The 11,948-nt window shown below is 41.2% G+C and overlaps 1 pseudogene; it reads left to right on the top strand.

Annotated features, from left to right (window-relative positions):
- The first annotated feature begins 1,849 nt into the window (after positions 1 to 1,849).
- Positions 1,850 to 3,378, top strand: LOC143661238 (cytochrome b-c1 complex subunit 2, mitochondrial pseudogene; annotated as a pseudogene).
- Positions 3,379 to 11,948: the final 8,570 nt, after the last annotated feature.

Here is an 11,948-nt window from a genome sequence, read left to right on the forward strand (position 1 = left end):
GTAATTCACAATATCATCACATAGTTGCATATTCATCATAGTCATTTCTTGGAAAATTTTTATCTATTCAGAAAAAGAAATAAAATGAAATCAGAAAAAAAATGTATATATACCATACCCCTTACCCCTCCCTTTCATTGATCACTAGCATTTCAAACTAAATTTATTTTAACATTTGTTCCCCCTATTATTTATTTTTATTCCATATGTTCTTGTCTGTTGACAAGGTAGATAAAAGGAGCATCAGACACAAGGTTTTCACAATCACACAGTCACATTGTGAAATCTATATCACTATACAATCATCTTCAAGAAACATGGCTACTGGAACACAGCTCTACATTTTCAGGCAGTTTCCTCCAGCCTCTCCGTTACATCTTGAATAACAAGGTGTTATCTACTTACTGGGTAAGAATAACCTCTCAGCTCTGTTTGGAATCTCTCAGCCGTTGACACTTTGTCTCATTTTACTCTTCCCGCTTTTGGTCCAGAAGGTTTTCTCGATCCCTTATTGCTGAGTCTCAGCTCATTCTAGGATTTCTGTCCCACTTTGCCAGGAAGGTCCACACCCCTACACCAGGAGATTTTACTATTGGCCAAATTCTGTTATGGTGGACTTGAGGGCAATCTAACAGACACATTGCCTGGATTTTCTACCCAATATTCTTTGAAAGAAGGGGCTAGTTGCCTAATGCTTAGAATTCTTTTTGTTTCACAGAAGCCTCACATATCAAGGTAGTTTGATCTGCAGTTCCTCCTCATTTGCAGACCTTAATTCTGTTTTTTTTTCCAAGTGCTTTTATTCTTCTCAATCTTCTGAATTGAGAAATAAACTGTAGTCAGTTATGGATTTAAGCATTAGGTCAAACAATACTAAAGAAAATGTTTCTCTAAGTCACACTAGATATTGTGATAGAATTCATCCAAAATCTTCAGCAGCAAAATCTTCAGCAAAAATTTGGCTATAGAAGTCAAGGTAGGTATACTGGTTTCAATCTTGAGGATTTGACATGCCTTTTACAAAAAATTATTACCAGGGTCATTCATGTTTTCTAACAGGACTAGATTAAAAGAGAATCCAAGGAACTGTTTCTCAGAAAGGACTGAGAATTTCTCTTTCCTTCTTCTGCCTTCTATGGTCTCCTGAAAGTATATGAAGCAGAATGGAGGATTCACACAGATACTTAGGAATTACATGAATCCCTTTGTTTTCAAAGTTCTGAATCTCCTTTAATATTTAATCTTTCCCCACACTAGCTCTAAACAGTAAGCATGTATTATAAGATCCCTTTTCTAGAAACAGGCCAACTCAAGGAGAGCAAATTATTAACCACGGGCCACTGCAATACTGCATCCTGCAGTATGTCACTGCAGACCCAACTCGACGTTGCCTGGATTTCAACCGGTCCCATAAATCACTGTCATTCTCAACACTTTCTAAACAGGAGGCTCAGATTCTTGGACTCTGCTTTCATCCTGTCTGACTGTTGTTTACTGAGCAGTCATTCCAAATCCCCAGGCCAGCAGATGGAAGCGTCTTTTGTTCTAAACCAGGCCCAGGTGTAGCAGGAAGGACCGAATCAGCTGGCTGAGGGCCCCTCCACAGCCCCCGGCCCCATCTTCCAAATCAACTCTGAGGATCCCCGACCACTTAGCGACTGTTGCTTTGCCCATCCAGTTTACCAAAGGGGAGAAATGGAGGGCACATCTTCTAGAATTACTTAAAATAAATGAATAAATAAGGTGGGGAAAGAAGGGAAGTATCTGGGATGCCTAAAAAGTACAACTGCAAAATGACTTCCAGATCTCGCTTTCCTTTAAGCTGGCGATAACGTGGGTCAGAGCAAGCATGAACCAAGGAGCTGCTAACCAGAGTTGGCCCTTTTTGAGGTTCTATTCCCTCAAAGTTGCTCCTAGAGTTAAAGCCACAGCTGCCCCTCCAGGAGCACCTCCACATGCTCAGGATCTGGAGTTTCCAAATTACCAAATGGCTTAGTGATTACATCTCTGAAAAACTATACTCCTTCATCAAGAATAGGTTTGTTCATTAAAGCAGGCAGTAGATATGAGGACTGCAAGAATTTGGGAACTTTTGATTTGCTGCATTTTGCATCCGGTTTGACTTTCAAGATAACCTGTGGACTTGAAGCAGTTGGTGATAAATTAAGTGTGACTGCAACAGGGGAAAACCTGGCTGACACTGTAGAATGCTGGCAGGATGATTTTGAGATTCTTATGGAGCTCCTGGTCAGTGTCACCATAGCACCAGAATTTTGTCTTTGGGAAGCCTCTGCCCTTCAGTCTCAGTTGAAGATTTGACAAAGCTATGGCTTTTCCGAATCCACAAGCTTGTATCATTGGAAATTTACATGCTGCAGCTTACCAGAATGCCTTAGCTAATTCCTCATGTTATTCCTGATTATAGGATTGGAAAAGTGATACCAGAAGGGTTACATTACTATGTTCAAAACTATTTTACAAGTGCAAGAATGGCTTTGATTGGACTCGGTGTGAGTCATCCTGTTCTAAAGCAAATTGTTGACCAGTTACTCAACATGAGGGGTGGGCTTGGTTTAGCTGGCACACAGGCCAGATGCAATGGAGGTGAAACTTGAGAACAGAATGGAGACAGTCTTGTCCAATTTCTGCCATGGGAAGTGCAGAAGCCAATGCATTCAGTGTTCTCCAGTATGTCCTCGGTGCTAGACCAGATGTCAAGAGGGGCAGCAACCCCACCAGCTCTCCATACAAAGCTATCGCCAAAGCAATTCACCACCCATTTGATGTTTTCACTTTTAATGGCAGTTACTCGGATTCTGGACTGTTCAGGATTTATACTATCTGGCAGACTGCAGTTGCTGGAGATGTCATCAAGCCTCCAATAACCGAGTAAAAACAATCACTCAGGGAAACCTTTCCAATACAGATGTCCAAGTTGCCAAGAACAAGCTGAAACCTGGATACCTAATGTCGTAGAGTCTGCTGAGTGTTTCCTGGATGGAGTTGAGTCCCAGGTTCTAGCTGTCAGTTCACGTGTGCCACCAATCACAATCCTTTAGCAGATTGACTCGGTGGCTGCCACTGATATCTTAAATGCAACAAAAACAGGTTGTTTCTGGCAAGAAGTCAAAGGCAGCAAGTGGAAATTTGGGGCATACACCTTTTGGTGATGAATTAATTGTATTACAGGAGGGAGCCAAACATTTTCTCAATCCAGAGATGCAAATGCTTGAAAGTCAAAAGTCTCTAATAAAACATTTCTATTTTTTCTCAATGAGGTGAGATGTAAATGTAGGTAATTACTCCCAGCTGACCTAAAGTAAATAAAATATTCTTTTATTAAAAAAAAAGACTTCCAAACATATGGTTGGGATACAAAAGGATCATATCCTATCCTAGAGAGTTAGGCTCTCTGTTTCTCAAATAATCTTTGCTTTTATTCCTGTCACCCTGTGAAATGCATGAAAAGGGAATTAGGATTAATAAAGAGAACTGAGTAATGGCCACTTAAGGAGTGGTTCGGGGTATTTCAGCCAGATGGTGTGTTCCTGGCAGCTGAACATTTCAGGGAGGCGGAAGTGCTGTGAGGAAATTAAAGCTCCTTGAATGTGCATAAAATGACACTGAGAGTCCAGGGGAAATCTGCCAATATTATCTGCTAAGGGCATAAGACAGAATCTTCCCATACTAAGCCCAATGTATTGAGCAGGCTGTCACCAGGTAATTTTTCTCTCTGCTAGGCAGATGGCCTCACTTCCAACTTCTCTTTCTCCTGACCTAACATTCAAATAGCATCATTTTTTCCTCCCTCGCTTTCAAAACTCTACCATCAGAATTTAAATGTGTAGTTATTGTTATTTAATTAAACCGTTTTTATTGAGAACTTACTGTGAACCATGGTACTATGTCCTCTGCATGTACCAGACAACAAGGCAAGGTTCTTGCCCTCAGGATTTTATAAACTGCACGTAAAAAAAAAGTACTAACATGCACACAAAAAGTGCACCAAACGTCACTAACATGCACACAAGTTGCTGTTGTTTTAGCCATCCCATTGTGTGGAAGTTGTTATAGCAGCCTGACAGACTATGCCAGTGATATTCTAATTCTATCATTCTTTTTTCAATTATTAGCTGGAACACTTCTTTAAAGAGAACATTCTTCTCATCAACTATTGAGTCATCCATCCTGGAGGTGCAGTTCCTATAGGAAAAGAAGGATAAACACATGCATTTTCTCCCCAGTTTTTGAAATAGCAATATGGTTCCCTACCTTCCGAAGGTGACTGAGTTGCATTTTAAAAGAATCATGAACTCGTGAGCTTTAATACATTTAATATGTTCAAGTCAAGGAAATTATCTTTTAATTCTTTCAAATGACAATTTTCTCATTTTTGGTCAGAAAGACCCTCTTTAAGTTAGCTAATAAAACAGCTCTAGTACCCTTGTCATTTCCTTGCTTTGTAACCAAGAGATAAGGATTTTAAGGGATGATTTTGATTGCTGAATCGTACCCTTTTGGTTTCTAGTATACTGAGTAGATAGAGGGGAATACCTGAAATCCCTGACCTATAATCCAGCTGCCCAGATATCTGAAATGAGTGTGAAAGCCCTTATCTTGTGCCTGTGTGACTGGAAGAGCTGTTACTCCCTTTATCTGGTCATTGTCTTATAGGGCAGAGGCCCTAATGTTAATGAAGAATTTTAAGTCAGTCGTTAACCAGCCTCAGCCCTGGACATTTGTAAATCATATCAGCTAGACTCTGCTATTGAAAGATACCTGGTCTCCCCTCCTTTTGGCTTACACTTTTAGCACTGAAGTGATAGCTCTGCCTCCCCTCCTTTCAGCTTATGTTCTCCTATTGAAATGATAATGCTAACACTGTCTCCTCTTCTGCTTTGAATTTGCTATTCGTAATGACCTCACCTCCCCTTGCTAAACTCCTTAAAAATCTTGAACCCCCTAAACTCCCGAGACAGATTTTGGGCCTCTAGACCATCTGCTCTCCTCCTATGTGCCTAGTAATTAACTCTTTCTCTCTTTGAAACACTGGTGTCTCAGGAAGTGGTTGTTGAGGCATCAGGCAAAAGAATCCACGGCCCTTGTCCAGTATCACAATATCTTCAAAGTTCCTTTGTATATTTCTTTCCCCAGACCCGGAATCAGATAGTTTTCTAAGGAAGTCTGGTTTGCTTTAGTGAGAAATGCCCCGGGAGCATTTAGGGCACTTCTTGCTATTAGGCTTATCATTTTTTCTAAGACTTATAGGAGGATACAACTACAGAATCCATGTTTTAAAAATAAAATATATAACTAGCTGTGGAACTAAGAACAAATTGATTAACTTCTCTGAGCCTCAGTTTTCTCATCAGCAAAATAAAAATGAATGACCCAAGACATGACATCCAGGGGTGAAAATCTCCCTTGTGGTGTGGGAAATGACTCCCAAGGACGAGTCTGGCCCTGACTGTGGGATCAACAATTCCATCCTGACCAAAAGGAGAGAAAGAAGTATAGCTAATAAAGTATCAGTGGCTGAGAGAGTTCAAATAGAGTCAAGAGGTTACTCTGGAGGTCATTCTTACACAAGCTGCAGTTAGACATTGCTATCATACCTTGCCAAATCCCAACCAAAACCATTCTAGCCAATCCTCAAGAACACCTAGGGCAATATGTAAGATTCTACAAAGGTTCCAGGCACTAGGGTAACTTTCTAGATACCTACAATCTCCAGATGTGTCCCTGGACCAGGTAAGTTCTGAAACCTAGAGGGCCCAGCCACTACAGAACATCAGCTAGTTCCATCTCCCTACCCCATATTAGTGACAGCCCCTTCCAACATGAAAAAGTTAGAATAGCCATAGCCCAAATACCCTTAAAGAGTGGGAGAAAAATCAAAGGTGATGGTGGAGTTATACAGAGAAGGTAGGGTTTAAGAAACGAATATGATGACTGAATCATTAAATTGATATTTCTTTTAGCCTCCAGTATCTTAGAGCAGCTAGAAGTAAAAACTTAAAATTTTGGAATTGTAACCTATATCAAACTCTGAAATCTATTCTACAACTAATTGTGCTGTGCTTTGAAACTTATTGCCTTTTTATATATACAGTATTTTTCATTAAAATTTCTATTTAAAAGTCAATTATGATGATAAAACAATATTCCTTCTAGCCTCCTATATTCTGGAGCAGCTAGAAAGAAAAATCTGAGAGGATGGTATGGTAGTCTATGACACACTCTGGGATCTGTCCTGCAACTGCTTATTGAAGTATGCTTTGAAAACTGTTGTTTTTTTCTTTCTTTGCTTTGTATATTTATTATACAATTTAAAAAGTGAAAAAAGAATGACACAGGCTTGTTAAGCAGATGTGATGAGACAGCATATGAAAGTTTAACTCAGAGGTTTCTCTACACAGCTAGGAAGGTAATTCCTAGACCCAGGTTTGATCTCAGAGCAATTGCACTTGAGCCCCCCTATGCTACTGAGAGTAGGAAGTTGAAGTCCAGTCTATTCCCTTCCAAAGCATTATCTCTTCCTCATGGTGCACCCAGGAATTCCCTAGCAATAATGGAGTCTTGAGGGGGCATCCCATTGACCCTTCCCATCTTGGGGTGCAACATATAGTGGATGGACACCTTTCTGAATGGGGAACATGCTGATCTTAGTGACAATGTGGCTAAATCACAGAAGCTGGAAAGATCCAGTCCAGCATCGGCCACCTCCTAGAACTAAAACCACCAGCTCCCAGCCGCCATCTGTCCCATGCACCCCCCATCTTGCTAACCAACCTTCTCTTGACACTTTTTTTCTTAAACTTCAGAACACAAAAGATCTTGTCTCACCATTCTCTTGAAACATTCTAGAGCTGAGTAGCCCACCCCATGCAATAAAATAACTGACACTTCTTTAAAGAAGGGAAAGTAAAAGTCAATGTAATATGTGGTACAGGAGCCCAGCACAGAACAAGGGGTGGAGGTATGTAGAAGGGGGTGCCACCCAATGTCAAGAATCCATCTGAGAGCCACATCCACTTGCTATGTGACCCAGCCATGTGCCAGGGTGGCCTTATGCTCTGGGCTACCTGAGCTCCATGTCTCCTGCTTGTCTTCAGATTCCAGAATAATTGATAGGCTCTGATTCTCCCACTTACTGTGTGGACTCCGGGTTTGGATTACCAAATAGTATTTCCATGGAATCTTTAAAACTACAGCACCATTTTATTTTATTTATTTATTTATTTATTTTGCATGTGTAGGCTCCGGAAATTGAACCCGGATCTTGGGCATGGCAGGCAAGAAGTTTGCCTGCTGAGCCACCGTGACCCACCCCATGTATTGTTCTTAACATAAAAAAGTGGAAAAAAAATCCAATCAAGTCTATAGAACCAGCTATCAGCTTATAAAAAATAGCAGGTGGTGATGAAATAGTTTAAAAGATACTATGAGGATGTAATCAACCAAATCCATATGTGGAAATCTCTACAGGACAAATGAGCAAGTCTCCAACAGATCAGTGGTATGAAAAAGGGAGTGGAGGGTGGTGCGATGGTGGCACAGTGGCAGAGTTCTCATCTGCCACGCTGGAGACCCAAGTTTGATTCCCAGTGCCTGCCCATGCCAAAAGAAAAAAAAAAGGGAGTGGAGAGGGGGTATTGGTACAGAGCAGAAGAGACTTAAGGAGCATAGTAAACATATGAAATTGTAAAATATGTTTTAAGACAATATGGAAGTACTATTCTTAATTTTATTAAATGTAGCAGTCTAACAGTTACATTTCTTCAAAGTTCCTCATCAGGTATGGATACACACTGGATTTACAGGTAAAAATTTCATGATATCTGGGATTTGCTTTCTCCAAGAAAAAGCAAAATTCTAGTGTGGGCAGGCAAATAGTCAACTAATATGGGTAAAATACTGATACTTTTTGAAGCTGGGTGAAGAGTACATGGAGGATTATTAGATTATTTCATCTACTTTTTTTATATGTTTAAAATATTCCATAATAAAAAGTTTTTAAAACATAAAAAAGTAAAAACATATACACGAGAGAAGCAGGAAGGAAGGAAGCTCTTACAAAAATCTAAGTGGGGGAAGCAGGCACTCTAGTTCTATCAGTGAGATGGTGAGAACTGGATGCATTTGGAATACATCTGGAGAGGAGAGAACAATTTTCTAGTGAGAAGACGATAGGGAGAAACCAATAATGAGTCATAGATTTTTTTTTTAACTTGAGCAACTGGCAGGATGGTCATCAGCTTGTTGAGAAGAAAACTGGGGGAAATGTAAACTTGGGAGAGGAAGGCAGAACTCAGAAGGTCAATTCTCACTATGTTAGGTTTGAGTGGACTTTTAAGAATTCAAGTGGTGGGCAGTGCAACAGCGGCTCAGTAGCAGAATTCTCTCACCTGCCATGCCTGAAACCCAGGTTCGATTCCCAGAGCCTGCCCGTGCCCCTCCCACCCAAAAAAAATCCAAGTAGAAATGTCAAATCTGGACCACAGGGAAGATGCCAAGGCTGAGGATATACTTTTAATAGTCATCAGCCAATAGATGGTATTTAAATCCATGAGATTGTATAAAATCACTTGGCGAGAGACTAGTTAAAGAAAAGTAGCTTGAATTAGAGTTAGACTGTTCCAGAATCTAAGCATGTTAAGAAATGATCTGTAAAATGTTCTCTAAGACAGGAAAAAAAAAAAAAAGAAATCAGGCTTTGTGGTAAGAACATTCAAACCACAAGAGCTGTGACTTGGCTCCTGTTATCTTTTTATACCCAAGGGCATTTGTAAAACTGTTGCTCAGTTTTTCACAAAGGAAATCACAGCTGCCTGGATGCAGCCTTGGATTGGAATTTAAGCCTGCAGCCTGCACTCAGTTTTCCAAAGAAGTGGAGTTGTCATCTATTCCTGGACCTTGTTTTCTGCCCTCCTGCCCTGCTTCTCCAGAGGCTGCTTGTCAATATTTGATTTACAGATCACAAAACCTCATCGTTGCCCCAAGGCCCATCACTTAAAGCGAACAGAAAGGGAACTCAACAGAAACTGCTCTTGAAAAAACTGTCTACTTTTAGGGACTTTTCCCTAGTCGGTTTGTCCCTACGGGTTCCCACCCCCAGGAATAGCAATGCGGTGCTAACTCTGAGCAGCTTTTGTTTGGCTCCCTGACTGTGTGGCCTCAAACTACAATGTGACAATTCAGACAATTCACAAGCCAGTGGGATCCTGAATGTCAATGCTAAAGCCGGAAGCAAACTTACTCTTCAGTATGTTGGCAAAATATTTCCACCAGCAGATGACATTTATATTGCTAATGCATGACTTTATGTGCCCTGGTAATTTAATTCCTTGCTGCTTTCTTTGGCCTTGATGGACAATAGAATGGTGGTTTAATTGTATTATGTAAATGAGCTTAAAGATAGATTGGGAGGAGGAGACGGGCTTGGGGACATTCATTACAAACTGTCAGGGATTTAGGAAGCAAATCAAGCTACCTAGTTCTAAAGGAAGCAAGTAGAGTGTTTGTGAATTGGTAGAGTGAGTAGCCGAACCCTTCTGACCAAACCCTTGATGAGTGATGCCTGAATTCACCCTTTTAGCTTGAAATTTTGCTGTCTGTTTAAAAACAATTGCTGTTGCCATTGGTAGGCGAAACCATCTCTACTTAAAATAAATCCAGATCCTCCAGAGTTTATGTCTGAAGGGAAAATTTCCAGGTGGGGAATTGTGAGCTAAACTCACAGCCTGGGTCTGCCTTCAAGCCCCAGTTCTTTCTTTGCCTTAGAAAATGCCTCACTGAGACAGGTGTATAGCATAGAAACTATGTTCCTGGTCAGATTGTCTGGATTTGAATCCCAGGTCCATCCATCACTTTGTAAACTTGAGAAATTAGGATTTAAGGGATGTTCTTGATGATTGAATCATTTTATAAATATTCCTTTTTGCTTTCTCATGTATTGGAGTAGAGAGAGGGAAATGCCTGAAGTGTCTGCATTGTAATCCAGCTGCCTTATCTCTGATAATGGGTGTATAGCCTTTATCTTCTGCCCCATGACTGTAAAAACCTGATGACCAACCTTCATTTGTACCCAGTTATCCAGTTTTCTTAGGGTCTTGTAACCACTAAAGATAGCCCCTAATATTTATTAATGAAGGGTCTTGGGTCAGCCCAGCACTGACCCACCCCATGCCCAAAGTGAACTTGATAACCAAGACTGGATCTAACCAAAATGGGCCAACCTGGTATGCGCAGTAGCTTAGACTTTAACCTTCAAGTCACCTAGACCTCATCATAATACTAGAAATCATGCCCATCATCATATGAAGGACAACATTTTCTTATATGTGTTCTGTGACTAAGCATGCAATCCATCTGCGCATGCTCGATAATTGGATTGCCTCAATTACATCCTCTGGGACCACTGTGCTCATTATCCTAAGCCCCGCCCATCTTTTTCTCTAATAAAACTAACGGAATTACTGCAGTTCTTGGGGGAGACAGATTTTGGGCCAATAGACCATCTGCTCTCCTACAACGTACCCAGTAATAAACATTTTCTCTCTTTGAAACCCGGGTGTCTCAGGAATTGGTCATTTGAGCAGCGGGCAAAAGAATCCGCCACCTTTATCCAGTAACAACCATGTTGATTAGTATTGAGCAAAGCACTTACCCTCTCTCTGTTTCAGTTTCATCCTCAGTAAAGGAGAGCTAATAATAGTGTTGACTTGTGGAGTTGTTTTGAGGTTAATGTATTAACACAGGTAAAACTCTTACAACTGTCTACACATAGTAAACACACCGAGGTGTTGTGAGTATTTGTGTACAACTGTCACCCTTGCGCTGGCTCCAAGGGGGACACTGTTTCCATCTTAAAGTCCAAGTGAGGCAGGCGAGATAGAGAAGGGGGTGGGGGAGTGACCCTAAGACCCATAACAAAAAGTTGGTTTGATGTTAAAATAAATTGAGAATGAAATGCTGGTGATCGGTGAGGGATATGGTATGCATGAATTTTTTTCTGTTTTCTTTTAATTTGTTTTTCTGAATAGATGCAAATGTTCCAAGAAATGATCATGATGATGAATATGCAACTATGTGATGATATTGTGAATTACTGATAATACATGTAGAATGGAATGATAAAAAATTACGAATGTTTGCATTTGTTTGGTGTTTTCTTGGTATTTAAAAAAAAATTTTTAATGAAAAAAAAAGAATGTAAAAAAACACAAAAAAAGTTGGTTTGGGTGCACAGATCTAGTCCCCACCCAGCCCTCAGTCAGGTGGGCACCTGAAAAGAATCAATGAAAAGTACATCTCACCAATCCCTAATAGCACAGCCAGAGGGGAAGGGTCCCCGCAAGTTCTTGAAGTGCAAGGATCCTGGCGTCAGACTGCTCCTCCTTCTTGTCTTCGAGCATGTACTTTTGCTGCATATCCGAGCTTTGAGCTGTACTCACCGGCTAGTCCTTGAGTTCTTTGCTGTGACTCAGTCAAGAACCTTCAGGCGGTGGTCCCAGGTAGAAGTCTCCACTTCAACGAGAATTCCCAGGCTCTCGGGCATCCGGCCAAGAACTCCTGGGGCTCAACAGCACCAAGCTTACTAAGCTGTTCGGCTGTATGCACTGACTAGCCCTTGAATTCTTTCCTGAGACTGAGTCAAGAATCCTCACAGTGCCAAGCCCTTAGTTGAGGTCTCCATTTCTCCGAGAACTGCCGGGCTGTCCAGCATCACAAGTCTGGACCAAACCTTATTTCTTCTCAGCTCAGAGTGGCAGAAACATTCACAAACATTTCACAAGGGAGCACCAAAGGGGAATAAAGTCAGGAGAAAAGTGAAGCTTGGAGCCAGCCCAGTTTACAGCTCGTGACATGTCCCCACCCACCCCCGAGGGCTGGTGCATCCTTGCAGGCTCCTGGGCTGCTCCCTGACCTCTGGCCTCCCCTCCCAG

Source organism: Tamandua tetradactyla, chromosome 17, assembly GCF_023851605.1.
Source record: "Tamandua tetradactyla isolate mTamTet1 chromosome 17, mTamTet1.pri, whole genome shotgun sequence".
Classification (NCBI taxonomy): Eukaryota; Metazoa; Chordata; class Mammalia; order Pilosa; family Myrmecophagidae; genus Tamandua; species Tamandua tetradactyla.